The sequence below is a fragment of the Aquarana catesbeiana genome, linkage group LG06, assembly GCF_042186555.1.
Source record: "Aquarana catesbeiana isolate 2022-GZ linkage group LG06, ASM4218655v1, whole genome shotgun sequence".
NCBI classification, from domain to species: Eukaryota; Metazoa; Chordata; class Amphibia; order Anura; family Ranidae; genus Aquarana; species Aquarana catesbeiana.
The window spans coordinates 333,629,843-333,642,427 of NC_133329.1; the positions used below are offsets into that span (position 1 = coordinate 333,629,843).

The following is a 12,585-nucleotide window of genomic DNA, read 5'->3' on the forward strand; positions in this document are numbered from 1 at the left end:
ACTGGTCTGAACAGGGACCTAGACTCTTTGGGAGACATTTTGCTAAGCAGTGGTTCATACCCACTGGATCTGCAAGTAACCCACCTTCACTGGGAAACCACTAGGCCAATAGAGAGCATTTTCAAATGCTAGGATTCTACAGCCCAACATTGAAGTCCTTCTAAAACTCTGTACCCACTTGTAAGCCTCAAAGAGGAATTCTGGAAAATATATCCCCCCCGCCGGAAATCTGTTACCTGTGGCAGATTGTGTCAATTCCTTCATAAGGGATATTTTCCTGATTAAAGCAGGGGTGGAGCCTAAATGCGCAGAGCACTCTGGCTAAAGTGCTGGGATGCTGATATTGCTTCTAATGAGTGCCTAACCTGCATAGCCTTCAATACACATTTTTTGGACTTATTCATGACAGTTTTATCAAGGATGCCAGAGCAGCTATCTGCCTCAGCAAGAGAAATTTCAGTTAAAGTGGTGTTCCATCCAAAATTATACTTTTTAAATAACAATACCCCTATAATACACAAGCTTAATGTATTCTAGTAAAGTTAGTCTGTAAACTAAGGTCTGTTTTGTTAGTTTATAGCAGTAGTTTATTATTTTATAAACTTACAGCAGGCCAGGGCCATCTTAAGTGTGGGCATCTGAAGCCAGGCTGTATTTCTTCCTGTATCTCATCCTTGCAGATCTCGCACATGCTCAGTGCAGCACAAGCAGTGTAATAGGTTTCAGGTCAGGTTTCCATAGCAACGGCAGTGTCAGAGGAAGTTGCTGCCCCTTCCCAGAAGGCACTGCAAACAGGAAATGATGCGATGGGCCACTGCCAGGGAGGAGGAAGTGAAAAATGAATACAGCAGATATACAGTAGGTGCTGAGAAAAATAATAAAAAATTATCCAATTCGTTTACAGTGCAAAGTTTAGTGAGGGATGCTAAAGAGTTGTAAAAGTGGGTGGAACTCCACTTTAAGATCAGCTTAGTCCCCTTTCTTTTTTCCCTAAATTACTTTCAGGACAGCCTGAAAGTAATTTAGGGACAAGAGTAATTTAGCTACAAGATTTAAGCCCCTCCTGCTCCAATGGACCCTCAGATTCGGTGTTTCCTCCAGCGGGGAGACATCGCTGGGAACCAGGGCTGATCAACTGGGGAGGTTGAAGCCGTTTTTTCCTGTGGGGAGAAGCTCTCCCTATCTTTTTTTTCGGTTGGCGGAGCCTTGGGAAACGTAACGTTAGCCACCCCAGTTTCTCCTGAGGGTGGGGAAAAAGCTTCGGGGGCCACGCTCTCATTCTGTCCGGGGGGGGGGCGTCGTCATAGGTGCACTGTTCCCCCCCATGTTTGTGTGGCCAGTGAGGGAGCTTGAGGCTGGACCAGAAGACGTAGTGACGTCATGTCCAGTGGGGGCGTGCACTTCTGTCGGGGTTGCGGCTTTCGGTTCCAGCCACGGTTTATGAGAGAGGGCCAGGCTCTGGCTGGTGTGAGCCTGTAAACGCTTTAGATGTCAGCGAGCGGCTCAGGAAGCCGAGACCACCGCAATCCTCAGCTGGAGATGTCTGGGGCAGAGGAGGCCCAGACTACTCCTGGTAATGTCAGCACCAGCCACTAAGGTGAGAGGAACCCTGGGGTGGGTCCCTTTCCCTTTTACCTGATAGCTCCATGGGTGTAGACCCCTCTGGTGGTCGAGGGGTTGGGAGGTGGTACTGGGACCTTGGTGGTGTTTGGTCCTAGGGACACTCCTGGTGACACTCTGCTTAGGAGTATGGCCTTGCATTTGGTTTTAAAAGTGAGCTGGAGGACTGCACAGCCCAGTATGCTCTTTGTGCAGTAAGCCTGAGGAACTGCAAGGCCCAGCATGCCCTCTGTGCGGGAAGCTTGAGGAACTGCAAGGCCCAGCATGTCCCTTTTTTCAGTCAGGTTCAGCCCCAGGCTGGCCCCCCCAGCTCAGCAGAGTATTGCACCTGCCCGCTGCTCTTATCCTCCGCTAATGGAGGGGCATTAGGGGGGCACTAGTGACAAGCTGAGGAGGAACCAGTTAGCGCTCAGGTGGAGTCATAGGGAGAGGGGTTGGGTGGTGAGCCCTTTAGATCCTCTCGCTACAAGCTTTCGCTTGAGGGGGTGGAGGATCTCTTGGGAGACATCCGTACCATCCTGGGAATCCAGGAGAAGAAGCCGCTATTGCTCTATGACTAAATGTATCAGGGCTTGTGGGAACAGAAGAAGTTGTTCCTGGCCCAGGAAGGTCTGGTCCAAAGATTGGCAAGACTAAGGAACCCTTAGTTTCAAAGGCCCTAAAGCCTAGGTTTTCTTTTTTCATGAAGGAAGGTCCGTCAGTCGGTAGGGTACCCAGACTGGACTCAGCCTTCTATCAGGTGTCCATGCATACACACCTTACCTGGGAGAGATCCCATGGACAAGAGGATGGATCTGCTCTTGAAGGACACCTGGGACTCTACTTTGGGGCGCACATAGGGGCAGGGATGGGACGGAAACAATCTTGTTGTCCTTTCCCATGCTCTTGCGGGGGGTGGCATATAGTGCAGATGCCTCGACTATTTCACTGCATATGTCTGCCAGATCCTCAGCCATAGTCATCTCAGTTAAAGCAGTAGCACAGTGCGTCCAAGGCTAAGCTCTGCGGGATTCTCACGGAGGGCTTGTTTTGGTTAGGTCCTAGTCTGGAAACTGTTTTAGATCGGACAGCTGATGGGTGAGAGTCCTTTCCTGTCTGGTGTAGTACAGGGAAGCAAGCAAGGAATAAGTCTCACGCTCAGAGAGATTTCAGGGTCCCAAATGCAGACGTTCCAAGGAGGTCTTGGGGTGAGAAAGGTAGGGCAAAATAGGGGGTTCGTCCTCCCGAATGGTCAGAAGGAAGATTGGAGGCCTTTCTCCCATAGCGGGTAGTGGTCTCCTCCAATAATTTCTTTTGGGGATTGTAAGGAGGGGTCACCGGCTTGAATTTGCAAGCCCACCTTGGCCGCTCGTCATCAGTTTGCCAAGCTGCACGGAAAAAGCGCCAGCCTTACTACCCTCCCTGAAAAATCTTAAACATTATATCAACAGTGGCTTAGTGGCTGGCACTCCAGACTAGCAGCACTCAAATCATAGGTTCAGTCTCGGACAGGGTATCGCCTGCTTGGGGCTTGAATAGTAAACAGCAGAGTATCCTGAAAATAGGCAAGGGCCTAGTTACCAATGCCACATCAGTATGTTGTTTTGGAGTCAGAGGTAGAGAGGTCTGTTCTTCCTCTGTTGTTAAACATAACTCCTGACTCAAGGACTTCCCTAAATTCAGGGCCTGGGAGAACAGAATAACTTACAGAAGGCTCCATATTGACTCAGTCCCCCCCCCCCAAACTGCTTAATGGCATTTACAGACTTGAGGGACACTTATCTGCACATTCCCATGGTGGAGAGCTGTCAAAATTTTCTCAGGCTGACGGTAGAACCAGGGAAGGCAAGTGACTCGTGGGCATTTCAATAATCGCCTATCTGGACGGCCTGCTCCTATTTAACTTCAAACCAAGGTTAAGTCTCCTATTCTCATTGCACTGCATTGGTCCAGGAGGCTGTGGTTTCCAAGCCTGTACAATTTGGTGTGTAACCTTCCTGGATGCTACCAATCCGGGAGGACCTTCATCTCAGGGTCCATTCTGCTGTCCCCAGGTGGAGCGGTGGATTCTCACTGCGTGGCTTCCGAGGAAGAATTGCTGAAGGCAAGAGCTTCTCGGATGGGGTGGTGGCCCTGCTAAGTATCAGGAAAGGGGAAACCAGCTTCATCTACCGGAAACATTTTCAACAGCTGGTACGCAGAGGGCATTTCCAATCAGGGGCCCTCTTTTCTACAAATATTTCTGTACCAGGTGTTTTTTAAGAGGGTGGCCTCGAAGTTTCACAGAGGCCAAGAAACTATCCTGTCCTACAAGCGGTGGTCCCACCTTGGGGTTAAGTGCTCGTTTATCCTCTCAAAGGTGGCTGTCCTGAAAGACGTTTAGGGAAAATCAGAGTTACGTACCAGTAACGTCTTTTTCCAGGAGTCTTTCAGGACAGCACCGATACCCACCCAACAAATGTGTTTGTAATAAGGAGGCTGCCCACTGGCTAAGTGGGTAGCAATTGCCATCTAGCAGCATTGGGGTTGCTGGTTCAATTCCCCAACATGCTAATGGTGTCCCTGACAGGTGAACAGTCAGGAGGATTAAAAGTTATGTGTATGACATGTTCTTGTTCTCCCCAGGTGGCCAGAGGTACTCTTAGAAGGCTGAGGGTCCAGTGGCGTAGGAGAGGCTTAAATCTTGAAGCTAAGGCAGTGTTTCCTGTGAAGGGAGGAGCGAGGTCTCTCAAAGGTGACTGTCCTGAAAGACTCCTAGAAAAAAAACGTTACCAGTACATAACTCTGATTTTTCACCTACTCCTGAAGATGTCACACCTAGGCCTTCAAACCTGATTCTCGGGCTCCCGCATGACCTGGGATTCAGGAGAGTTAAGTGTTATTGCCTTTCTCTTTTTTTTCCTATTTAGACTGTTTGTTATTTGTTCCAATTTAATTCAATTGTGTGTGTGGGGGGGGGGGCAGACTTTTTATTCCATCTGAAAATTGTCTGGTTGGATCAGGATGTCCAGCTTCATGGTTTTGGTCCATGATTGGTGGCTCTCTCATGTTGATGCATTTCTTCCTGGTTAAGTAATGTTACAGTTGTTCCATGGGCATCAGGCGTGGTTACCTATCTCCTGGTCTGGCTACTCCCCCCCCCCCCTCCCCCCCCTTTATAGGTGGTGGTGGTGGTGGTGGGGGTTTCAGCCTCATCTGATGTCCACTTCAGTTTTGGTACCTTTAGGGCGCTCTTGAGTTATAGGCAGTTCCCATATTTAGTTCATGTCAAGTTTGTTAGCAGTTGGTTGCTGTTGCCCACCCCTCAATTGGAGATGCTTTTGAATATCCTGACAGTTATTGACTTCCTGTGTCCCTCAATGTATTATAAAGAAATGAATTAATACACTCACTATAATTTCTTTTCCTTGGAGTCTATTGAGGGACATCAGTCCCACTCCTCTGCTTATATTCATGCTCTTAGTACTAATTTCTACAAAACTGAGCCATTATTGTTGTAGGGCTGGCTTACAATTTTTTTTTTGTCTAAGAGTGTCCTATCTTCTGGTGGGGGGTAGTGTTATTTGACAGTTAATAATTTTCTGTGTTCATCAAAAAAAAGTCCAAGAAAAGGGATTTTATGGTAAATACAGATATCCTATATGCATACCTCCAAAAATTCTGACACTACAAAGAACTTAAAGTATGTAAAGCATAGGCAGGTTGTTCCAAACATCGTGGAAAACCAACCTCAGATCTTCTGTGGATGTAGGCTTCCTCAAATCAATCTGTCTCCTCATGTAATCCCAGACAGACTTGATGATGTGGAGATCAGGGCTCTGTGGGGGCCAAACCATCACTACCACTCCTCCTTGTTCTTCATTATGCTGAAGATAGTTCTTAATAACATTCGTTGTATGTTTGGGTCATTGTTCTGCTGCAGAATAAATTTGGGGCCAATCACACGCCTCCCTGTTGGTATGACACGATGGATAAATATTTGCCTGTATTTCTCAGCATTGAGGACACCATTGAACCTCCATTTGTGGAAATGCAGCTTCAAGCTTGCAAGGAACCTCCACCATGCTTCACTGTTGCCTGCAGACACTCATTATTGTACACTCTCCTGTCCTTCAGCGAACAAACTGCTACCACCAAATATTTCAAAGTCCGGATCCACAGCACCTGCTGCCATTTTTGTGCACCCCAGTCCCTCTGTTTTTGTGCATAGTTGAGTCGCTTAGCCTTGTTGCCACCTCTGAGGTATGGCTGTTTGGCTGTGATTGTTCCATGAAGACCACTTCTGGGCAGATTTCTCCAGGCATTAGATGAGGGAACCCGGGTCCCACTGGTTTTCCCCAGTTCTGTTTTGATGGTACGGCTGGTAATGTACCGATGTCAAATGGAAGTAAGCATGATGCATTTTTCATCTGCTGCATTAAAGTGATTCTAAAGACTTGGGTTTTTTTTTTGTTTAAAAATAACAAAATGTTATACTTACCTGCTCTATGCAGTGGTTTTGCATAGAGCAGCCCAGATCCTCCTCTTCTCAGGTCCCTCCCCGGATCTTCTGGCCCCTCCCCCCTGCCGAGTTCCCCCCACAGAAAGCAGCTTGCTATGGGGGCACCCATGCTGCTGCTTTGTGTGTCTATTCAGTCATGGAGGCCTGGGCCCACCCCCTCTCTCTCCGCATTGGCTCACTGACTTTGACAGCAGCGGGTGCCAATGGCGCCTGCTGCTCTCTCAGCCAGACAGCCGAGCCTCTTGTGCAACACCGCTGGATCGAGATGGGCTCGGGTAAGCATTAGGGGGGCTGCTGCACACAGAAGGTTTTTTTTATCTTGATGCATAGAATGAATTTAAGATGAAAAACCTTCTGCCTTTTAAACCACTTTGTTTCCTTGACCGATCACTGCGACTACGATCCTCAACATTGCCCATATGCTTTGAAATCTTTGCCTGGGATACTGCATCAGCATGGTCTCTATCTACCTTGTGTCTTGTTCCTGTTCTCAGTCTTGCCACGGTGTATGACCTGTGACATAAAAAAACTGTCTTCCACAACCTCACCTTAGGAGCAGAGATTGGCTGTTCCTCACCCAGGTTTAAGCCTTATTCAGAGCTGTTTCTGTTTCAGTTAATGACTGTGTTTAAGCCCCTGTTCAAACCGGTGCAACTTGTCATGCGATTTGACAGTTCCAAATCACACGACAAGTCACACCCTATTGTTGGCAATGGAACTGTTCAAATTGGTGCGACTCCGACTTCGTGGTGCCTCACCAAATGAAAAAGAGTTTCCTGCACTATTTTTTAAAAAAATTTTTATTGCGACTTGCATAGATATCTGTGCATGAAGTGGCACAGATGTCAGCCAAGTAGCACCTGAAATCGCGTTGACCTGCTACTTTAAAATCGTGCTACTTCAAGTGAGGTAGCATTCAATGTAAACCAGAAGTCAACCTACGTATGAAATTGATGATCTGCTTGGTATAATTGGTAAATCACCCACATGATTATAATCCTACAAAATCCCTGTGTGCAAGTGTAAGAACTGATGCTGGTTTGAAGCCAAAGTGTGGTCACACCAAATTTTGATTAGATTTACATTTTTCTTCTGTTTGCTCACGTTGCATTTTGTAAATTGATAAAAATAAACGATAAAGTATATATTTTGAGAAAGCATTGTTACTTTACAGCATTTCTTCACACCTGCCTTGTGAAATTACCTGGACCAGGAACCAAGAATATGCAAAAATCCATCAAGCACGTGTTTTAATTTTTTTTTTGTATCACCACTTTTCCTTTAGGCTCCATTCACACTAGCGTGTTTTTTGATGCATTTTGCAGAAATGCATGGGAATTTTTTAACATGGGTTCCTATGGAACATGTTCACATCAATGCTTTTTTGTAACTCAGCGTTTTTGGAAAGGGTCAGGGACTTTTTTTCATGCAAAATGCAGCGTTTTACATGTAATAGAATTCAATGGACCAGCATCAAGAACGCAAGTGCAGCGTTTTTGCAGCGTTTCTACAGCCTTTTTGCAGCGTTTTTGATGCGTTTTGTGTTTTTGGCCTCTTTTTTTTTTTTTTTTTTTAAACTGTATACAGTCTAAAAAAAACTGTAAAAAAAAAAACAAAAACGCAAAACGTGGCAAAAACACCGTAAAAATGCGGCAAAAACGTGGCAAGCATCACAAAAAACACTGCAGAAACGCTCAAAAGCAACATGCATAGGTGTGAATCGAGCCTTATGGCCTGTGTCAATCTGTTTATTATCAATTCCAGATGCTTCTGGGGTTATTTAGAATTATTTGACAGGTGCATTTGACATGCTTCAGGTAGATTTATCATTCCCATAGATTTCTATGAAAATGCAAAACTTGCTAGATGCAGACTCCCGTTGACAGAGGCCCTTGTACTGGCTTTTCAAACTAACAAATTAACTAATTATGACTGAATTCACACTGCTGTGTGTTGCAGTGTATGTGGTTATGCATGGGGGTGAAGAGGCCCATACAGTTTCCCTTTACTTTCCATCACTAAAATGCAGGACATAGATGTGAGCCAGCCGCATTGAAAAGAATAGAATTTCTGCTTATTGTTATACAAAAAAAAAAAAAAAAAAAAAGTGTTGCTTCATAAAAACAGACTAGTGTGAATAGGTCCTTAGGTTACATTCACACCTGTGTGATCTGATGTGTTGCCCAACGAGTATTAAAGTGGAATTAAGCCCATCATTTTCATTTTTTCACTAAGGCTCCATTCACACTTGTACGACTCCAAAGTTGCGCCAACTTGGAGTTCAACTTTGACGCAACTTTGGATGGGTGCAACCTGGATACAACTTTGGCTTTGACCAGTGATAATGGACAATTGTTGCATACAAGTTGTATTGTGTAACATTCAGGTACGACTTTCTTGCAACTTCTGAGAGTTAACATTGAAGTCTATGGCCCTCAAGATGAAAGTCAGACCAAAGTAGTGCATGAACTACTTTGAAATTGCTGTAACTTGAATGGGCCATACACACGATTGCATTTTCCGACGGCAAATGTTTGATGTGAGCGTGTTGTCGGAAATTCCAACCGTGTGTATGCTCCATCGGACAATTGCTGTCGGAATTACCGACAACTGTTTGAGAGCAGGTTCTCAAATTCCGATCATGTGTACACAATTCCGACGCACAAAAGTCCACGCATGCTCGGAATCAAGCAGAAAAGCCACACTGGCTATTAAAGTTCATTTTTCTCGGTTCGTCGTATGTGTTGTACGTCACCGCGCTCTCACGTTTGGAATTTCCGACAACATTTGTGTGACCACGTGTATGCAAGACAAGTTTGAGCCAACATCCATTGGAAAAAAATCCACGGTTTTGTTGTCGGAATGTCCGATCGTGTGTACATAGAATAAGTCGCACATATACAGTATTAGTGGTTATCATTGGAAAACATAGGGAACAATTTATCATGCAACTTTGATGCCAAAAGTTGCATGAGAAGTTGCAAAAGTGTCAATGGAGCCTAAATGGTAACATTTAAAGCTGTAGTAAACCGCAGTTAAAATAAAAAAACTTCCCCTGCAAGGCAGTGTCAAAATGTGCTAGTATGCATACCATACTAGCACATTATGAGAGACTTAGTTAAAATGCAGCCCTCCAGAGGCGCGCTGTCACCGCTGACAGGGCTGCCATCTTCGCCCGGTCTTCCTTCGGGGTCCGGGGCCTCCGGCTACATGAGTGACTGGGGGCACGATGATGTCACTCCCGCGCACGGGAGCTGCCATTTATGGCATTGCTCTGAAAGTCTGAGTCGATACGCCTGACCTTCAGAGCGCATGCTTCAGTGACGTCACCGGCTGCGTGCAGTGTGAGTATCTCCTAAAGTCCTAAACAGTGCAAGTTTAGGAAATATTCACAGTACCTACAGGTAAGCCTTATTATAGGCTTACCTGTGGGCACAAGTGGTAAAACTAAGTTTACTACCACTTTAAAGCATGCTGTGAATGATAACTGTCACAGTTGCTTGTGCTCTCATCCAAACTGTCAAGCCATCAAATGGCTGGTGTCATAATTAATAACGTGCAGAATTATGGCAACTAAGGATCAAACATAGGCTGAAATGTTAGTTTCCTTGGCTATAAGGCCTCTTTTACAAGGGACGTATGCATTGGCACCCTATGTGAGGGCCGTGTATACCCCCACGAATGTCAGATTGGGGGCAGCCGCTGTGACCCAATTACCAGCCATGGGGCTGCAGGGAAGACCTGTGCCCCCCCATGTGGGTATACACGGCTCTCATATGGGGCATATGCTCTGTGTAAACAAGGCCTGAAGGATAGGAGGGGTTAGTTCCTCTTTAGGATTGCCACTCATTTCCATGGAGCCCGTTCACACTGCTGGGCTGCCATGCATTAGGAAAGGTGCGTTTTCCTGGTGCATCAATGCGTGTTTTTTGCCCATATACTTCAAAGGCAGTGGCCTAACAAAATTACGCAGAACGCAAGAAAACGTGCGTCAAAAGTGCACCAAACAAGCATGGAAATGCAGACGGGTGTGAGCCTTTCTCAACTGTTTCACCACAGATGACCCTCAAAAATGATTTTAAGATCTTTGAGAACCCCTGCAAAAATCAATCAGAAGTCTGCCCCCCTACAATGGTGGTCAGCATGCCACACTTACAGATTGCCCAAAGACATTGGCATCTGCTGCTGGTTCTGCCACAGCTCAAGGAAACCCTGGTGAGCTCTGGAGGAACCCTGACTGGGAAAGGCTGGTTTAGGGATTTGTTTTAACCACTTCCTACCAGTAGGACGTCATATGACTTTAAGTGGAGATACATACCTTCCAACTTTTTGAAATGGGAATGAGGGACACCTATGGGCAAAAGCATGCAGGCATAGGACACACCCATTGCCACGCCCCCTTAAAGGAGAATTGTACAAAAAAACAAGATTGGTTAAACCCACAAGTGCTTTTTTACCACTACTATTCCTTTATATTGGCTTTTGGAATTTACAAATGCAGCAATTTAGAAATCAGATGAAAGGTTTAGTGCTGGAAAACACGTCTTAATAGATAAAAAGTGCATTTTATATAAAACTTATAGATCAGATCAAAATGAGGGAAAAATGAGGAGGAATGAGGGTCAGAGGGACATTGCTCCAAATCAGGGACAGTCCCTCAAAATCAGGGACAGTTGCCAGCTATGGAGATATCTGAATGATGCCTGCAGCTACAGGCATCATCCAGATATCTTTTTTTTTCAGCCAGTGATTCCCTACAGTGTAAAAGCCATTTTAGCCGCTGTTTAGCCCCTTGATTGCTTTTACAGGCGGCAGGAGGGGACATGCGATCGGGGAGCCAGAGAACGGATCCGGCGGGGGCGGTTGTCCATAGAGCTGGCCAGCTCTATGACCCTTGGAGGCTGAAAGGGACGTCATGACGTCACTTATGGTTTTGGCAAATGTAATCACTGAATTTTTTTTTTTTTTTTTTATGCTGTAAAGCCTAAGATTATTATTTTTTTTTTGGTCTCAGGTATTCCAGCATATAGGAGAGATGTGGGGACTTATAGACCCCAGATCTCTGCAAAGAGGACCTGTCATGCCCTATTCCTATTACAAGAAATGATTACTGCTTGTAATAGGAAAGAAGTTATTAAAAAATTAAAGGGAAAGTGTAATTTTTTTTTTTTTTTAATGCGTCCACATCCCCAGAAGCGAACGGATACGCAGGTATCACTGCGATCGTTAGAGCGAGCGCAATAACTCTAGCACTGGATATCCTCTGTTAACTGTAAACTGGTAACCTGTAAAAAATGTGAGTGTCACCTATGGAGATATTTAGGTACTGTAGTTTGCCACCATTTCGCAATTTTAAAGTGTAACATGTTTGGTATCTATTTACTCAGCGTAACATCATCTTTTATATTTTACCCAAAAATTGGGTTATCTATTGTTTTATTGCATTAAAAATTTTTTTTTTTATTTAAAAAAAAAGAAGTTTGAAAAATTGCTGCGCAAATACCGGGTGACATAAAAAATTGCAACAACCGCCATTTTATTCCATAGGGTCTCTGCTAAAAATTTATATATATATATATATATATATATTGATGTATATCTATATATATCTATATAAATATATATCTATAAAGATATAGATATATATCTAATGTTTGGGGGTTCTGAGTAATTTTCTAGCAAAAAAATGATTTTTCCACTTAGGAGAAGAACGCCAGAATTGACGGGCTGGAAGAAGCTTTATACTGTATGTGATGATTTGATGCATAGAGCGTTGTCCAATCACCACATTTTTTTTGCGGAGAGCCGGAGACATATTATGGATCGCTCATCACCTTTCTGTATAGAATTCAGAATGACAGGAAGAATCTGATTGGCTGTTATAGACACCAACACCGTTCCTTCCTCGGGCTCATTCTGGTATAACAATACCACGTAATCCAACCACCCTACAGCCGGTGACGTTGGTCAGTGGGCAGGGAAAGGTTCCAGAAAGGCGGTACTCTACCTCTGAAGCCCCCACCCACCTGAGCGCCGACGCCGCCATTGCCACTCCTGGCAGTCCCGTAGCCGTTCCGATGACGTCACCCTTTTGCCAGCACTCACCCTCAGCGGGAGCAGCGGACGGCAAACAGATTCCCCCCGCCCAGCTGTCAAGCGAGATATCGCGATAACCTGACAGGAGCTGGTGGGATTTGGCCTTGAGCAAGGTTCAGCCCTTGTGGGGGGTAAGTTTGTAAACACGGAGGGTGCTGAGCGGCGGTAGAACGGGGTCTGGCATGCCCGCTGCCCTCTAACATGGCGGAACGGGCACTACCATTGTCAGGCTGGAGCTGCTGAAGGACCTGCAAGGACAGCAGTCCCCATTCCTCAGGCAGGTAGGTTGGATGGAGGGGAAGGTGCTGCTCTGTCTGTCTGTCATGTCTGGTTGCCAAGGCAGCAGCATCCTTCTCTGGAGCCCCCTGGACCACACACTCCCCTGACAC

General features: G+C 45.5%; 1 protein-coding gene across 3 annotated transcripts in view; it reads left to right on the plus strand.

The window, feature by feature from the left end:
• Positions 1-12,114: 12,114 nt before the first annotated feature.
• Positions 12,115-12,585, plus strand: part of ATF2 (activating transcription factor 2) — a 198,095-nt gene continuing 197,624 nt past the window's right edge. For 2 of the 3 annotated variants that reach the window (XM_073633852.1, XM_073633856.1), the window contains exon 1: positions 12,115-12,477. The gene's annotated coding sequence lies outside the window, so the exon portion shown is untranslated. The remainder of the gene's footprint in view (positions 12,478-12,585) is intronic. The other variant, XM_073633853.1, reaches the window with a different exon arrangement.